A 12143-nucleotide genomic window follows, 5' to 3' on the forward strand; every position below is an offset into this window, starting at 1 on the left:
GGTTTACAAGCCTACAATGTCTTGGTGGGATCCTCTCTGGAAGGCACCCTCCCTTCCTTTCCTCCTGTTCCTGAGTATTATTTTTGTGGAGTTCTGCTGTGATCTGCAACTCTTTATTGTGCGGCCTATTTTCCTGCTGGGCAGCAGCCTCACCTAGCCATGTTTAATTTTTTTCTCAGCATCTATTTCCGGAAGATATTTGGATCTCGAGAGACAGTGCGTTATAAATAAAACATAGTATAGGACAGGGAGCTGTATTTTCCAGGGTCCCTCTCTTGCATATGCTCATTTCCAAGTCCCTCTCTCCAGCTCCTGCATTTGCCTACATCTCTGAAGGTTTTATTTTAATTCAGAAATATCAACATAAAAATGCCCAGCCTGAGGGAGGCTTTTTGAAGGGGATCCTTCATCTTCCTCTTGATGGGTGCCTGTCTCATTTCCCCCACCTCGACTTTATAGCAAGAGGACAGTCTATCCAGGAAAGGCCTGCTGAGAGTCACTATGGAGCTGATGCCATCCCTTAATTATCAGAGGCCTCTACCTCTCAGTAGAGGATTGCATACACAAGCAAATTCACATCTAGCATAAGCCTTTGGCTCCCCTGAATCTGGCCCTGCTGCCTCGGAAAACTGCCAGCTCTAGGAGTTCCACCCACGTTTCGTCATGGCAGGGTAAAGGAAGAGAGGTTGAGCTATATGTCTTGGTGTAGTCCGCTCCTCAATACCCTAAAGCACAATCCAGGCCAGCTCAGCAGAAGAGGCACACTGTATACAGGTCCTCGACAGTGGCTTGTCATCTTGGAATCGTTTGCTTGGTGGCATTACGATTTTATCTGTAACAGCAATGTGTGCTGGTGGTAGCTGCCTTGCAGTGTCACTTTTTTGGCTTAATGGTCGCTCTCCCCATGGCGTGAGTGGAGAAGGCTTTGTTTGAAAACCAAAGGAGAGTTAGCCTGGCTCTTGCTTATGGTGCCAGAGGTACGGGCTCAAATCCTGAGGTAGCACAGGAGGTGGAAGCCAAAATTATACACTGGCGGAGATTATATGGCCTATGTTATGCAGGTGGGCAGGCTAGATATTCATAATTGTCCCTTCTAGTCTTAATGTCTGTGAGTGAACCAAATGTGTCCCCACAAGCTGTCCAACATACAGTTCCCATCACAGGTATGCCCGATGGAGGGAACAGTGGCTGGGCTCTAGGGTCCTATTTGGAAGAGCTGCTCAAGCTTGGGTGAGAAACATCAACCACTGACTGGAGGTGCGGAGTTTCTCTGCTGACTCACACAAGCAGCAGGACTTAGGTGGGTCTCATTCACTCGCTTGCCTTCAGCAGCACTGCACGGCTTAGACCCAGGTCCTCCAAGGTATTTAGGCTCCTAACTTCCACTGATTTCACCTTTTGAGGTGAAATACCTCTGAGGAGCCGAGCCTTAGAGCTGATCTGAAGGGAAAGCTCGACGTAGCCAGCTCAGGTGGGAATTGGGGCCAAGTTTAGGTCGACCTGTTTTGAAGCATGATGAAGTACGGCAATGAGAGTGGGTGACTGGCTCCTGAGATGGGAGACGTGGGAGTAAATGCTAAGCCCAGAAGGGGAGAGTACTCAGCCTGCTGAACCAGCTGTCAGTGGGAGGCTGATAGAGAGAGCCAGTGTTTTGATGCTGGGGCCTATCCACTACCCAAAATCCCCCAGCCTGCTGAATAGTTAAGACAGAAGCATTTTACAGTGGCTACCATCTGCCAATGCTGGCATCATGCCAGTCATCCCCATGTGTCTCCAGCTGGGAGGCCAAACGGGATGAGTGGTTGCCAGGAGTTCCAAGAAGGCCTCTGCTGCTCTTCTGAGGGGAGATAGCTACAGATGAAAGTGGTGGCCTTGGTAGTGGTGGCTGCAGTGCCCATTGCCATGGGTCTGTGCCCCTGCATCTTTTGAGCATGAGTAAACGCCGCACTTGGAACTGGGGAGAGGACCGTTGTACGCGGTGCTGTCGTCCCATTAACCTCTTGCTCCTGCCTCCATGTTAAAGACACCACCCACTGCCGACGTCATTGGTGTGGAAGCAGAGCTGTAACTAGACATTTTAGTGCCTGGGGTGAGCACGCATATTTGTGCCCCCTGCCATTTTTTTTTGGGGGGGGGGGCATTTCTCCACCCCATTTTTCCGCTTTGCGGCTTTGCACCCTGGGCGGCTGCCCTGCCCTGGTTATGGCCCTATGTGGAAGGATTAGTTCTGAGATAATATTCAGTCTCAAGCAGTACTTGTGACCTGGTTTGTATTGTTTTGTTTTTAATCTGAGCAACCTGCGAGATGGCCTGAATTTGTGGGTTTCAGTAGGGAATCTCATTTATTCCACAGCGATCCCCTTATTTATTCCTTTAAAAGCTTTTATGAAATTGATACCCAAGACCCTGGGAAACTATTACGTCTTGGGTTTGGGGAGGGGGACAGGGGCATGAGCATTTTGAATTGCTCGCCTACGCCCTTGCTCCCCTAAACAGCCGCTGTGCCCAGGGCGTTGCTGTCCTTCCAGCAGAGCGTTGCTGTCGCCCACAGGGATAATACCGGAGGGCATGCGGGCACCTCAGTTACAGCAAACAACAGCAACGACTCGACTCAACTCAACACCGTAAAGAGCCAGCGCCCCTCGTGCAGAGAAACCCTAGACTGTTTTGTGTATCGCTTCTGCGGGGATGTCGCCAGGGAATGTGGCTCTCAGGAGAGTGGCAGTAGGTTCCTTGAGGCTAATTAGAACAAAATGGAGATTAAATAAACAAGGTTCCATAAAACAAGCTGCCCATACTATTTAATTGTTAAGATAAAAACATAGCTGATAAGGAAGCACCTTGCATGCAAAATTGCAGGGGAGCGGTGAAAACAGTGTTTGTGGCTACCCAGGGAAGGAATCTACCAGCACTCGCTCCATTAAAAGCATCAAGCGGTGTGTTGTCTTGTCAGTGGCGTTAGTTCACAAGGCTTCATCTCACTGCCATTTAGTCCATTTTGTGTCGCATCCGTGGTCGTGCATAAAGATTCGTAGAACCTGCAGTTTTGCTGTGTTGCTGATTTTTATTGTCCGAAAGTAGCAATTAAAAAATAGCAGGGTCTGGAAGCAGGGCTCCATTTCAGTGTTCCCTTCCAGAATTCGAAACAGATTGGGTAGCATGCTTTTTATTTATTTATTTATTTATTTATTTTATTTAGCCAAATTTATTTTATTATTTTTGTATCTTTCCGTAGCCTTTGGTTCCTTAGCTGATGGGCAAAAAAATAAAATAAAAAAAGGGAAGTACATTAGCAGCTGTATCAGGGAGGTTCTTTCTCTCTTTCTCATACTGCCCGTGTCAGACTGCTGAGAGAGCCTTATGCAGCAGATGCGCTAGAAAGTGTGTGACAGTGGTTTGAATTTTTCCTTTTTCCCCTTTATTCTTCTTCAAAGGGTGAATCTGAAATGTAGTTGTGTGTGTTTGTGCCAAGCTAGCTTTTCACCGGAATGGGGTTGGTGTGTCGGGGGGGGATGGGAATGGCTCCTTCTTTGTCTTTATATTTTTTCTTATGGGAATAACTATATTGAGCAATTCTGTCCTGGGAGAGAAATACTCTGTAAAGGAGAGTTTGCTGAGATTCACTGAAAACAAAAACCACAATAAAGCTCAAATTAGAGAGAGAGAGAGAGAGTGTGCGTGTGTGTGTGTGTGCGCGTGCGCGCCACCCAGCCAGAAGAAAAATCAAACTGTGTTGACCCATTTGGAATACTTGTGGGGAGCCCCTGGGCCATGGGAATACCCTGCTGGTGGTGGTGGTAAAAGGGCGCTATCAAGTAGTTTAGGCCCCAAAATTTAGGCTTCGGGGTTTTTTTGTTTGTTTTTTTTAAACAAACAGCTTTTGCAAAACTAGGCCTTAATCCTGCTATTGGCACCCCATGGCTAGAGCCTTAAACCACATGGAATCTTATGAAAAGTTCTACTTCAACTACAGTTATTGGCCTTGAAGCAGGAATTAATGCAGGGATGTCCTTTGCTTTGTGTTACGCGGGTGATTACACTAGAGAATTGCAATGGTTCCTTCTGGCCTTAAATCTATGAAATCAGTGAAGCTCTGTGGGGGAGCAAGGATCTGTCCATATGGGCGTAACTGTGGGATCAGGACCCTGAGATAGACTGAAAAGCTTTAATGTGTTTCTATTATTTAAATGAAAGCTTTAAAAAATATATATATATAAACAGTCTCCTGCCAAGTTGGAATCCCAACCACAGCTGCACGGATAGCTTGATCGTCAGAGGGACTGAGCACCAGCAGCTCCTAGAGCTGTGTGTGAAACCAGAAAGCAAAGCCACCAAGTCTGGTTTCATTGCTCAAGCTGAGGGAAATGCACAATATAAACAAACAGCATATTTGGGGACCAAATTATGTCAAACAATAAACATGCCTGGCTCTTTTGGGGACCAGTCTAAAGCCCATTGAAGCCTTTCAGTTGACAATGGATTGGGGCCATAGTGCATTTTGCCCAGACGTCTCAAAGGGCTTTACAAAAAAAGGGTACGTATGATTATCCTCATGGGGGAAACTGAGGCACAGAACGATGAAGTGACTTTGCCCAGGGTCATACCGCAGGTTGAGCAGAGCTGAGATTAGAACCCAGGTCTCCTGGCCAGTGTTTTATCTACTGGAGACCACGGTTTCTCATAAAAACCACATTTTTTTTCAATGTTCAGTGATTTAAGGGGTGATGAGCAACATATAGAAGGGTTGTGCCTTTTTTAGTGTGTATATGTTGTATGTGATTTTTATCTTGGCAGTGTCCCTTTAAATGTATTACGTTGCTCATTTTGCAAAAAGGCTAGAATTTAAGCATTTACATTCAGGAAAGAATTTTTTTAATTTTTTTTTTTTTTTTTGTAAATAATCAAGCTGCTTTCCCCCTCTTCCCCCCAAATAAAATAAAGAGAAAAGGCCAAGGCAATTCTTTTTTCGCCACTGCATGTATGAGAAAGATAAGAATATATTCAGCGTTCCCTTTCCCTTTTAATCCACACACACAATAATTGCACTGTAACCAGAAAACAGTTGGCATGCACTTGGGGGGGGGGGGGAGGGAGAATGGAGAATAAATGAAGATGCTGACTGAAAACTTGTATTTACTTCAGGATTCAGACAAAAGGCAACAATGTAAAGATTAGTGGTTTCATGTCTAGTTGAAGGTTAACAACAAAAAAGATTGTTCATCCTTATTAATTGAGATGCGAATCTCTTTGTGGGTGGGTGGCTAATAGAGAGAAATGAACAAGACTTGGCATAAGAGCTTATTGGATACCAGCTGGGATAATGAAGTGCACTGGCTAATCCAGAAACGGACCAGCTCCGTGTGTACTGGCAGAAAGCTGGGGATGTTGTTCTGTGATGGGGTCCCTTCTGCAGCTTTGAGCGACTGTCCAGTCATTTCTGATTCACGCGGGTTTGCTTGGGAAAGGTCAGGTATCAGGTTGCGAAACCTGGAAGTTGAAGTTTACCCACAGGACAAGTATGGGTAACATGCAGCTCTCACATGCATGCTGCCCAACCCTCACCCCTTCCTCAAGGGACCTCCTCTAACCATGAAGACCTTGTTTGATCTTTATGGCACTGTGATGATGGTGTTTACAGACCCCGCACAGAGCCTAAGGAAGGGAAGGAGCAGTACTGGGTCAGAAGGGCCACACCCCTCAGCAGCTGCGGAACAAGTGCTTAATGGAGGACCTGCTCAAAGGGGGACTTGACGGTGAGTGAAGGAGAGGCTGTCCAAAGAGAGGAGGCCAGTTGGCAGCCTCTGGAGGCAAAGCGAGCCAGAGGAGAAGGGTCTGGACTGTGGGTAAGACCCCAGACGGGAGGGTAAGGGCCTGACCCTTTTCCCTCCCCCACTCCCTGCTGAGGCAAAATAACTGGATGCTAGGAAGACAGCTGAAGAGTGAGCTGCTGAGACTGATTGGGATCTCTGTGTTGGGGGCGAGGGGGCTGCAACCACACCTCCAAGCCAAAGAGAGCAGGGAGGTAGGAAGCTCAGGACTTAGTTCTTCTGCCCCCACAATCGAGCCACACCCTGCTGACCCCTGAGTGAAATACACTACAGGCATGCTGAGTCCTTGGTCTCTCTGGTGAAGCTGCCAGTAGTGGTGGTTTACTGGGCCTGGCTGGAACTGGACTGAGACCCTCCAGTTCATTTTGCGTAGGCCCTCCAGCTGCCATCAGATAACCGCTTTCAGTCACAAATGGCCTGGCCTGGATTTGAACTAGTGACCTAGCACTAAACGCCTCACATACCAGTACTCTCAGGTGCTATCCACTCCTCATTTTAAACTAGCAAAGGCACTGCCTGTATCTGCCTTGTCATCTGTCGCTCTTGGCACTAGAAGAATTAAGTATGGTGAAAGTTTGATCAGATGACCGTCTAAAGCCCTTCCTCATAAAACAGGGTCCATTTTAGATACCTGGTGTCATAAACAGACAGTTAAGGGTTAATTCCTCTTTTTACCTGTAAAGGGTTAAGAAGTTCACATAGCCCAGCTGACACCTGACCAGAGGAACCAATGCGGAGACAAAATGTTTTCAAAGAGGGAGGAGGGAAATCAGTCTTTTGTCTGTTCAATAAGTTTTGTGCCGGAGTGAAGGATCCAGGAATCAGCCATCTAACATTTCTTAAAAGTAGTAAGTGTTTAGAGAAGGAATGTATTAGATTGTTTATTTTCTTTTGTGACTTTCTTTTGCATAGAGGGAGAATCAAATTGGGTTTCTTTGTGTAACTTTAAGATTTGGCCCAGAGGGACAGCCTCTGTGTTTTAAATCTGTTGTCTGTGAGAGTAGCTTGCATGCTAATCTCACAGAGGTATTCCTTTCACCCTTTTTCTTTAATTAAAAGTCTTCTTTTAAGAACCTGATTGATTTTTTCCTTGTTTAAGATCCAAGGGTTTTTTGGATCTGGGCTCACCAGGAATTGGTGGGAGGTGAATCAGTCTCAATCCTGCCAGGAAAAGGGGAATAAGGACTGGGGAAATATTTGGGGGGAAGACAGAGTTTCCAAATGACACTCCCATAAACGTTTGTTTAAACTATTTGGTGGTGGCAGCTACTATATGTAAGCTGGTAAATAAGCTTAGGGGTTATCTCATGCAGATCCCCACATCTGTACCCTAAAGTTCAGAGTGGGGGTGACACCTTGACACCTGGTTTCCCCAAGTGGCTTTAGGTTACAGAGGTCAGATAGAAGAGGTGTCAGCAGCAGGGCAGATATCAGTGTGAGGGAGTGGCAGTTAAATTAATCAAGCCATTTAGTCCAGCAGGGATGACAGAAGTATTTGATTTATGTTCGTGGATGACCAGCAAGAGGTCTGCATGTCTCCAGCTCACCACCCATCTTCTCTCCCTGCTGCTTGACCGTGCCATGCAGGATGACAGGAGAAGAGACGTGCATCTCACAGCACTAGAGCTGGGCAGGACATGGTTTTCCTGTCCCACCCAAATTTTAGAGGATGAGAATTTTTTTTCCATTCCAGAATCATGACAAAAAATTAATCTAGAAAATTTTCATGAAGCCATAATCTGAACAAAAGTTTGGATAAGGTCAGCTGATGTGTTTTGTTTCAGTCATTTCAAAAGTTTTCACTTTGAAAATGTCAAAACAGGCTGTTTTGACCACTCTGAAACCAAAATGTCTTCCAAGTGGAAGATTTGTCAGAAGCAACCTTTTCCGGCAAACAGTTTGTTTTGACAAATCAGCATTTTCTGATGGGCAAAACAAAGTCTCAGTGGAGAATTCCCAACCAGCTCTATTCCACAGGTGTTTCCTTCCCTCTATGTGTGGTATTTCCTGCAGAGGGACATTGTTGGCATTTCCTGGCGCCAGGGGCTGGATTGCTCTGGTTCTCACCCACCTCATCTGGAATGAATCTGGACATATTTTCCATTTGCAGGCTTTTGAGAAATGACCTCCCTCCTGCCTGCACTGAGTACCATTGATGGGCCCTGCTGGTATGTCTCTAATGGAGAAAACCTTGAGCTACCATGCCTCTCAGCGAGATGGGAAGGACGAGAACACAAAGGTTTTCACAAATGCAGGCCTCGGGTTGCAGAAGCTCATCAAATTTTTTAGTTCATGTCAAGAAGCTCTGCTTATTATCAACCTGTTACATGGAGATGGGCCCAGTGGCTGCCCTGACCTTCATCACTAGAGCAGAATGCCTTAGCATTACAACTAACCAAGAGAATTGCTTTCTGAGATGCTGTCAGCATGTGGAGAGGCGGGAGGCTAGTGGGCAACAGTGGAATTACTGATGTCATCAATTATGATTCGCCGGTGCCTTTCACAAGCCTCAAACTGCTTTTTCTATAGTCTCAGCGGGATCACTTTACCTGGCACCAAAATGCAGCCACTTCTGGGGCAAGACAAAGCTGCTATTATGCAGCAGGGTAGAGACAGGAAGCGAAGAAGAAAACCAGATCCAGTTAAAACAAGTCAATCTAGGGGAATCAGAGCTTTGATAGGCCACTAGTGCTTACACACCTGAAAAGGGGCCAAAGGATTTTTAATGACAAGCGATTGGGACTTGGCTTTGTGTTTCATCCAAATTGGGAGATAAAAGTAAACAGGTAGATGCATCAGTATTGTGTATGCACTGTATAGAAATGTATTGGTGGAGCTTTATACACCCATGCTCTCTCAGATGTATGGAAGATGTGTAAGTGAGTGAGGCACACAGCATCATCCTCACAATCAGGTGTGTGTGTGTGTGTGTGTGTGTGTGAGAGAGAGACAGACAGACAGACAGACAATCTTCATGGCAATGTAAACCATCCAGACCAGAACCTCTGAGAGATGGGACCCCAACAGCTTCTGCCACATTGTAGGGGTCAGATTACATGTCATTTGATGTGAAGTCCTGCGGATCATTCCTCCTTGCAGTCATTCCTTCCTTCCTTCCTGATCTCTCTCCTTCATCACCTTCCTGCAAGCCCTGCATGCTAAGGAAGGGCCTGATTTTTCATGTGGCACCGTTCGACTTCACGCTGACTATCAGCCCCTGATAATGCCTTGGCAAGTGGCATTCTGGGGTCATGGGTGATGGAGCGAGTGCTCAGTGCATGATCAAGCGTGCTCCTCCTGCCAGCCAGGCTGCGCTGCTGGAGCTCACTTAGTTCCCCTATAACTTAGGTCATTGACAGCAAGGCTTGCCTCAGCTGTCCCACATGTACCTCCATGATGCTCACTGCTGTTTCTGAATATCTCAAGCACCCTGTAATGTTTATCTCCTCAGCTTATCTGGATACCTTGCTGACTCACCTGTGCTTCCTTCCTCAGATCTGAATGAGATCTCTTCTTCCACCTGTGCTATTAGCACTTTCTTTTCATTAGCGTTTATTTGCTGCAAACCACATGCCGCTCTTTGGCCCCTGGCTTGCCCTTGTGTCTGCTCTTTTGGGGTCATGCTGTGCATTCCAGTCCCACTCCAGTTCTGATGTGTACCTTCATCGCATGTCACACGGCTGTGGTGCGGGGATTTCACGCATCTGCTTTTGCGGTCGGGCTTAGGGATGGTACCTTTCTTGCAGTAAATCAGCATTAGCTGCGGTTCTCAGCATCCGTGTCCTTATGCCAAGTAATCTACTCCTTGTGTTTGATTTCAAGTGTCTCCAGACAGCATCCCCTCTACAGCAACACAAGGCAAGAAACTAGAGCTAAAGGATAACGTTGCAGTGTCCGCTTCCTTGGGAGGCCAGACCTTCTGACTTCAGCACTATGGAGCTCCTTAACTCAATGTCAGCTTGTCATCGGGAAAGTATAGCAGGGTCCTGCATTCCATACCATACGCACAACAGAAGTCCATTCAATACAGATTGAGGGTAGCACCCAGAAAAGGGTGAGAGTGTGCGTGTGTATATTTGACAAAGGGGATCCTGTTCAGAGACTTGCAAGCCAGAAGGGACCATTGCGATCATCTGGTCTGACCTCCTTCTCCTCCAGGCCAGAGAACATCCCCAAAATAATTCCTAGAGCAGAGTTTTTAACAAAACATCTAATCATGATTTTAAAATTGCCAGTGGTGTTAAAACACTTGACAGATACAGGAAGTAACCAATTATCCTCTAACACAGGGGTTCTCAAACTGGGGGTTGTGACCCCTGAGGGGATCATGAGTTTATTACATGGGGGGTCATGAGCTGTCAGCCTCCACCCCAAACCCTGCTTCACCTCCAGCATTTATAATAGTGTTAAATATAAAAGAAGTGTTTTAATTTATAAGGGGGGGGGGTGTCGCACTCAGAGGCCTGCTGTGTGAAAGGGGTCACCAGTACAACACACGTGGAACCAGCCCTCCTTGGGGCTGCCAAAATCCATACTGCTCCATTACTTCACAGACTGTGCCACTATCCTGTATCAAAATGGCCCTACGACCCACCAATGCCAGGATAGGCTGGGCCATTTACATTCTGCTGCAGGGCAGGTGCACTATGCCTGGTTGTACTAATAGCATTCAGCAGCAGCCAAGCATTTGGGTACCTTTACACCCTCAAGGACAAAAAACAAACACCACCACCTTCTGCCATGCAAAGCGAGCTCTAAGAAGTCATAAAGGGTGGGGGATGGGTAAGGCTCTATTCCTATGAGGCACGAATGCTCCTATGCGTATTCTGTATTTGGACCTTTGGACACCATCTGATAACCATAGGATTCATTGGCCACGGTAGTTATCCTAGGTCAGTGTGGTAATTGCACAATTATCCATACCCTGGAAAAATGAGCTGATGTCGACACTAAAGTTAAATACCAGAATGGTCACTACCTGTGTTGTTGGAACCTGAAGTGGATTCATATGAAGAGGAATAAAGTCTGAAGGAAAAAGCAACTCTCTGAGGAATCGTGAGGTTTGAGACAAGGTTACGAGTGAAGGGAACCACTCTCTCCTCTGATGCACGTTATGGATCTCCTATCCACAGTGCATGTCTCTAATGCGCACCACATAGAATACCAGGGTTGGAAGGGACCTCAGGAGGTCATCTAGTCCAACCCCCTGCTCAAAGCAGGACCAATCCCCAGACAGCTTTTTGCCCTAGATCCCTAAATGGCCCCCTCAGGGATTGAACTCACAACTCTGGGTTTAGCAGGCCAATGCTCAAACCATTGAGCTATCCCTGTTGGTCCCACGCACAGCATTGCCTTCAGTAATAGTTCAGGGCAGGATTGGCCAGAGAGCTATACAGTGTAGGTCAGAGAGGAAAAACAATAGTAATAGACTAAACACTGTTCCTGCAATTCAGCGAGGACCTGATTTTCAGAAGTGCCGAGGCATCTGCCACTCCAGCGGCAATAATTGGGAGCTGCAGGAGCTCAGCATCTCTGAAAATGAGCCCCTCAGTTACTTAAACTACACACTTGTATTAAGCTTTTTTTCCCCCCTCCTGCAACTCAGTCCAACCACATCCAATTTCTTCAGCTGTATCAGCATGGTAACCTTTAGCTGTATCAGCATGGTAACTGATTAGCATGTAGAGAAAGGGACCTTGGCAAGAGAACAAATGAAAAGTTTGTTTCAACAGCGTGCAATTGTCAGTGGTTTGAGTGGGTGACTCCATGTCATAGGGCTGTGTGAAATGAGCCATGGGATGTTACTACACGTTCCAAGGGACCTTGTCAATCCAGGTGGTTCCTTGAGGAAAAAGAACAGCCAGATGGACTAGAGCTAAGCCAATCCGGGGGACTTTTGTATCCTTCTTTCTTACTCTTCCCTGAAAGACTTGACTTCACAATGATCCACTGGTGGTCCAGGGTGAGAGATGAAGGTAGCCTTTCTGGAGTCCAGCAAGGAAACCACGTGCATCTGGGTGGGGGATGTGGGTGGGGAGCTTGGTCCATTCCTGCAGCTTGGGGGCAGGTTCAGGACATGAGGTTGGATTGGTTTTAAATAGCTGCAACTTCCTCCTTAGGAAAATGAGAAGATCCCTAAGACTGAAAAGCAAAGTCAATTGTCTTCAGAATCACACAGCTGCTTGCATGCATCTGTCTAGCTATGCATGAGAGTATACGTGTAAAACAGCATGGAGAGAGAGTATATATGGATGTGGTATCTAGATACTATGGTGATGCGTGTCTTAGACATGCTGAAGAGAGAGAGAGCCATGA

Source organism: Emys orbicularis, chromosome 14, assembly GCF_028017835.1.
Source record: "Emys orbicularis isolate rEmyOrb1 chromosome 14, rEmyOrb1.hap1, whole genome shotgun sequence".
NCBI classification, from domain to species: domain Eukaryota; kingdom Metazoa; phylum Chordata; order Testudines; family Emydidae; genus Emys; species Emys orbicularis.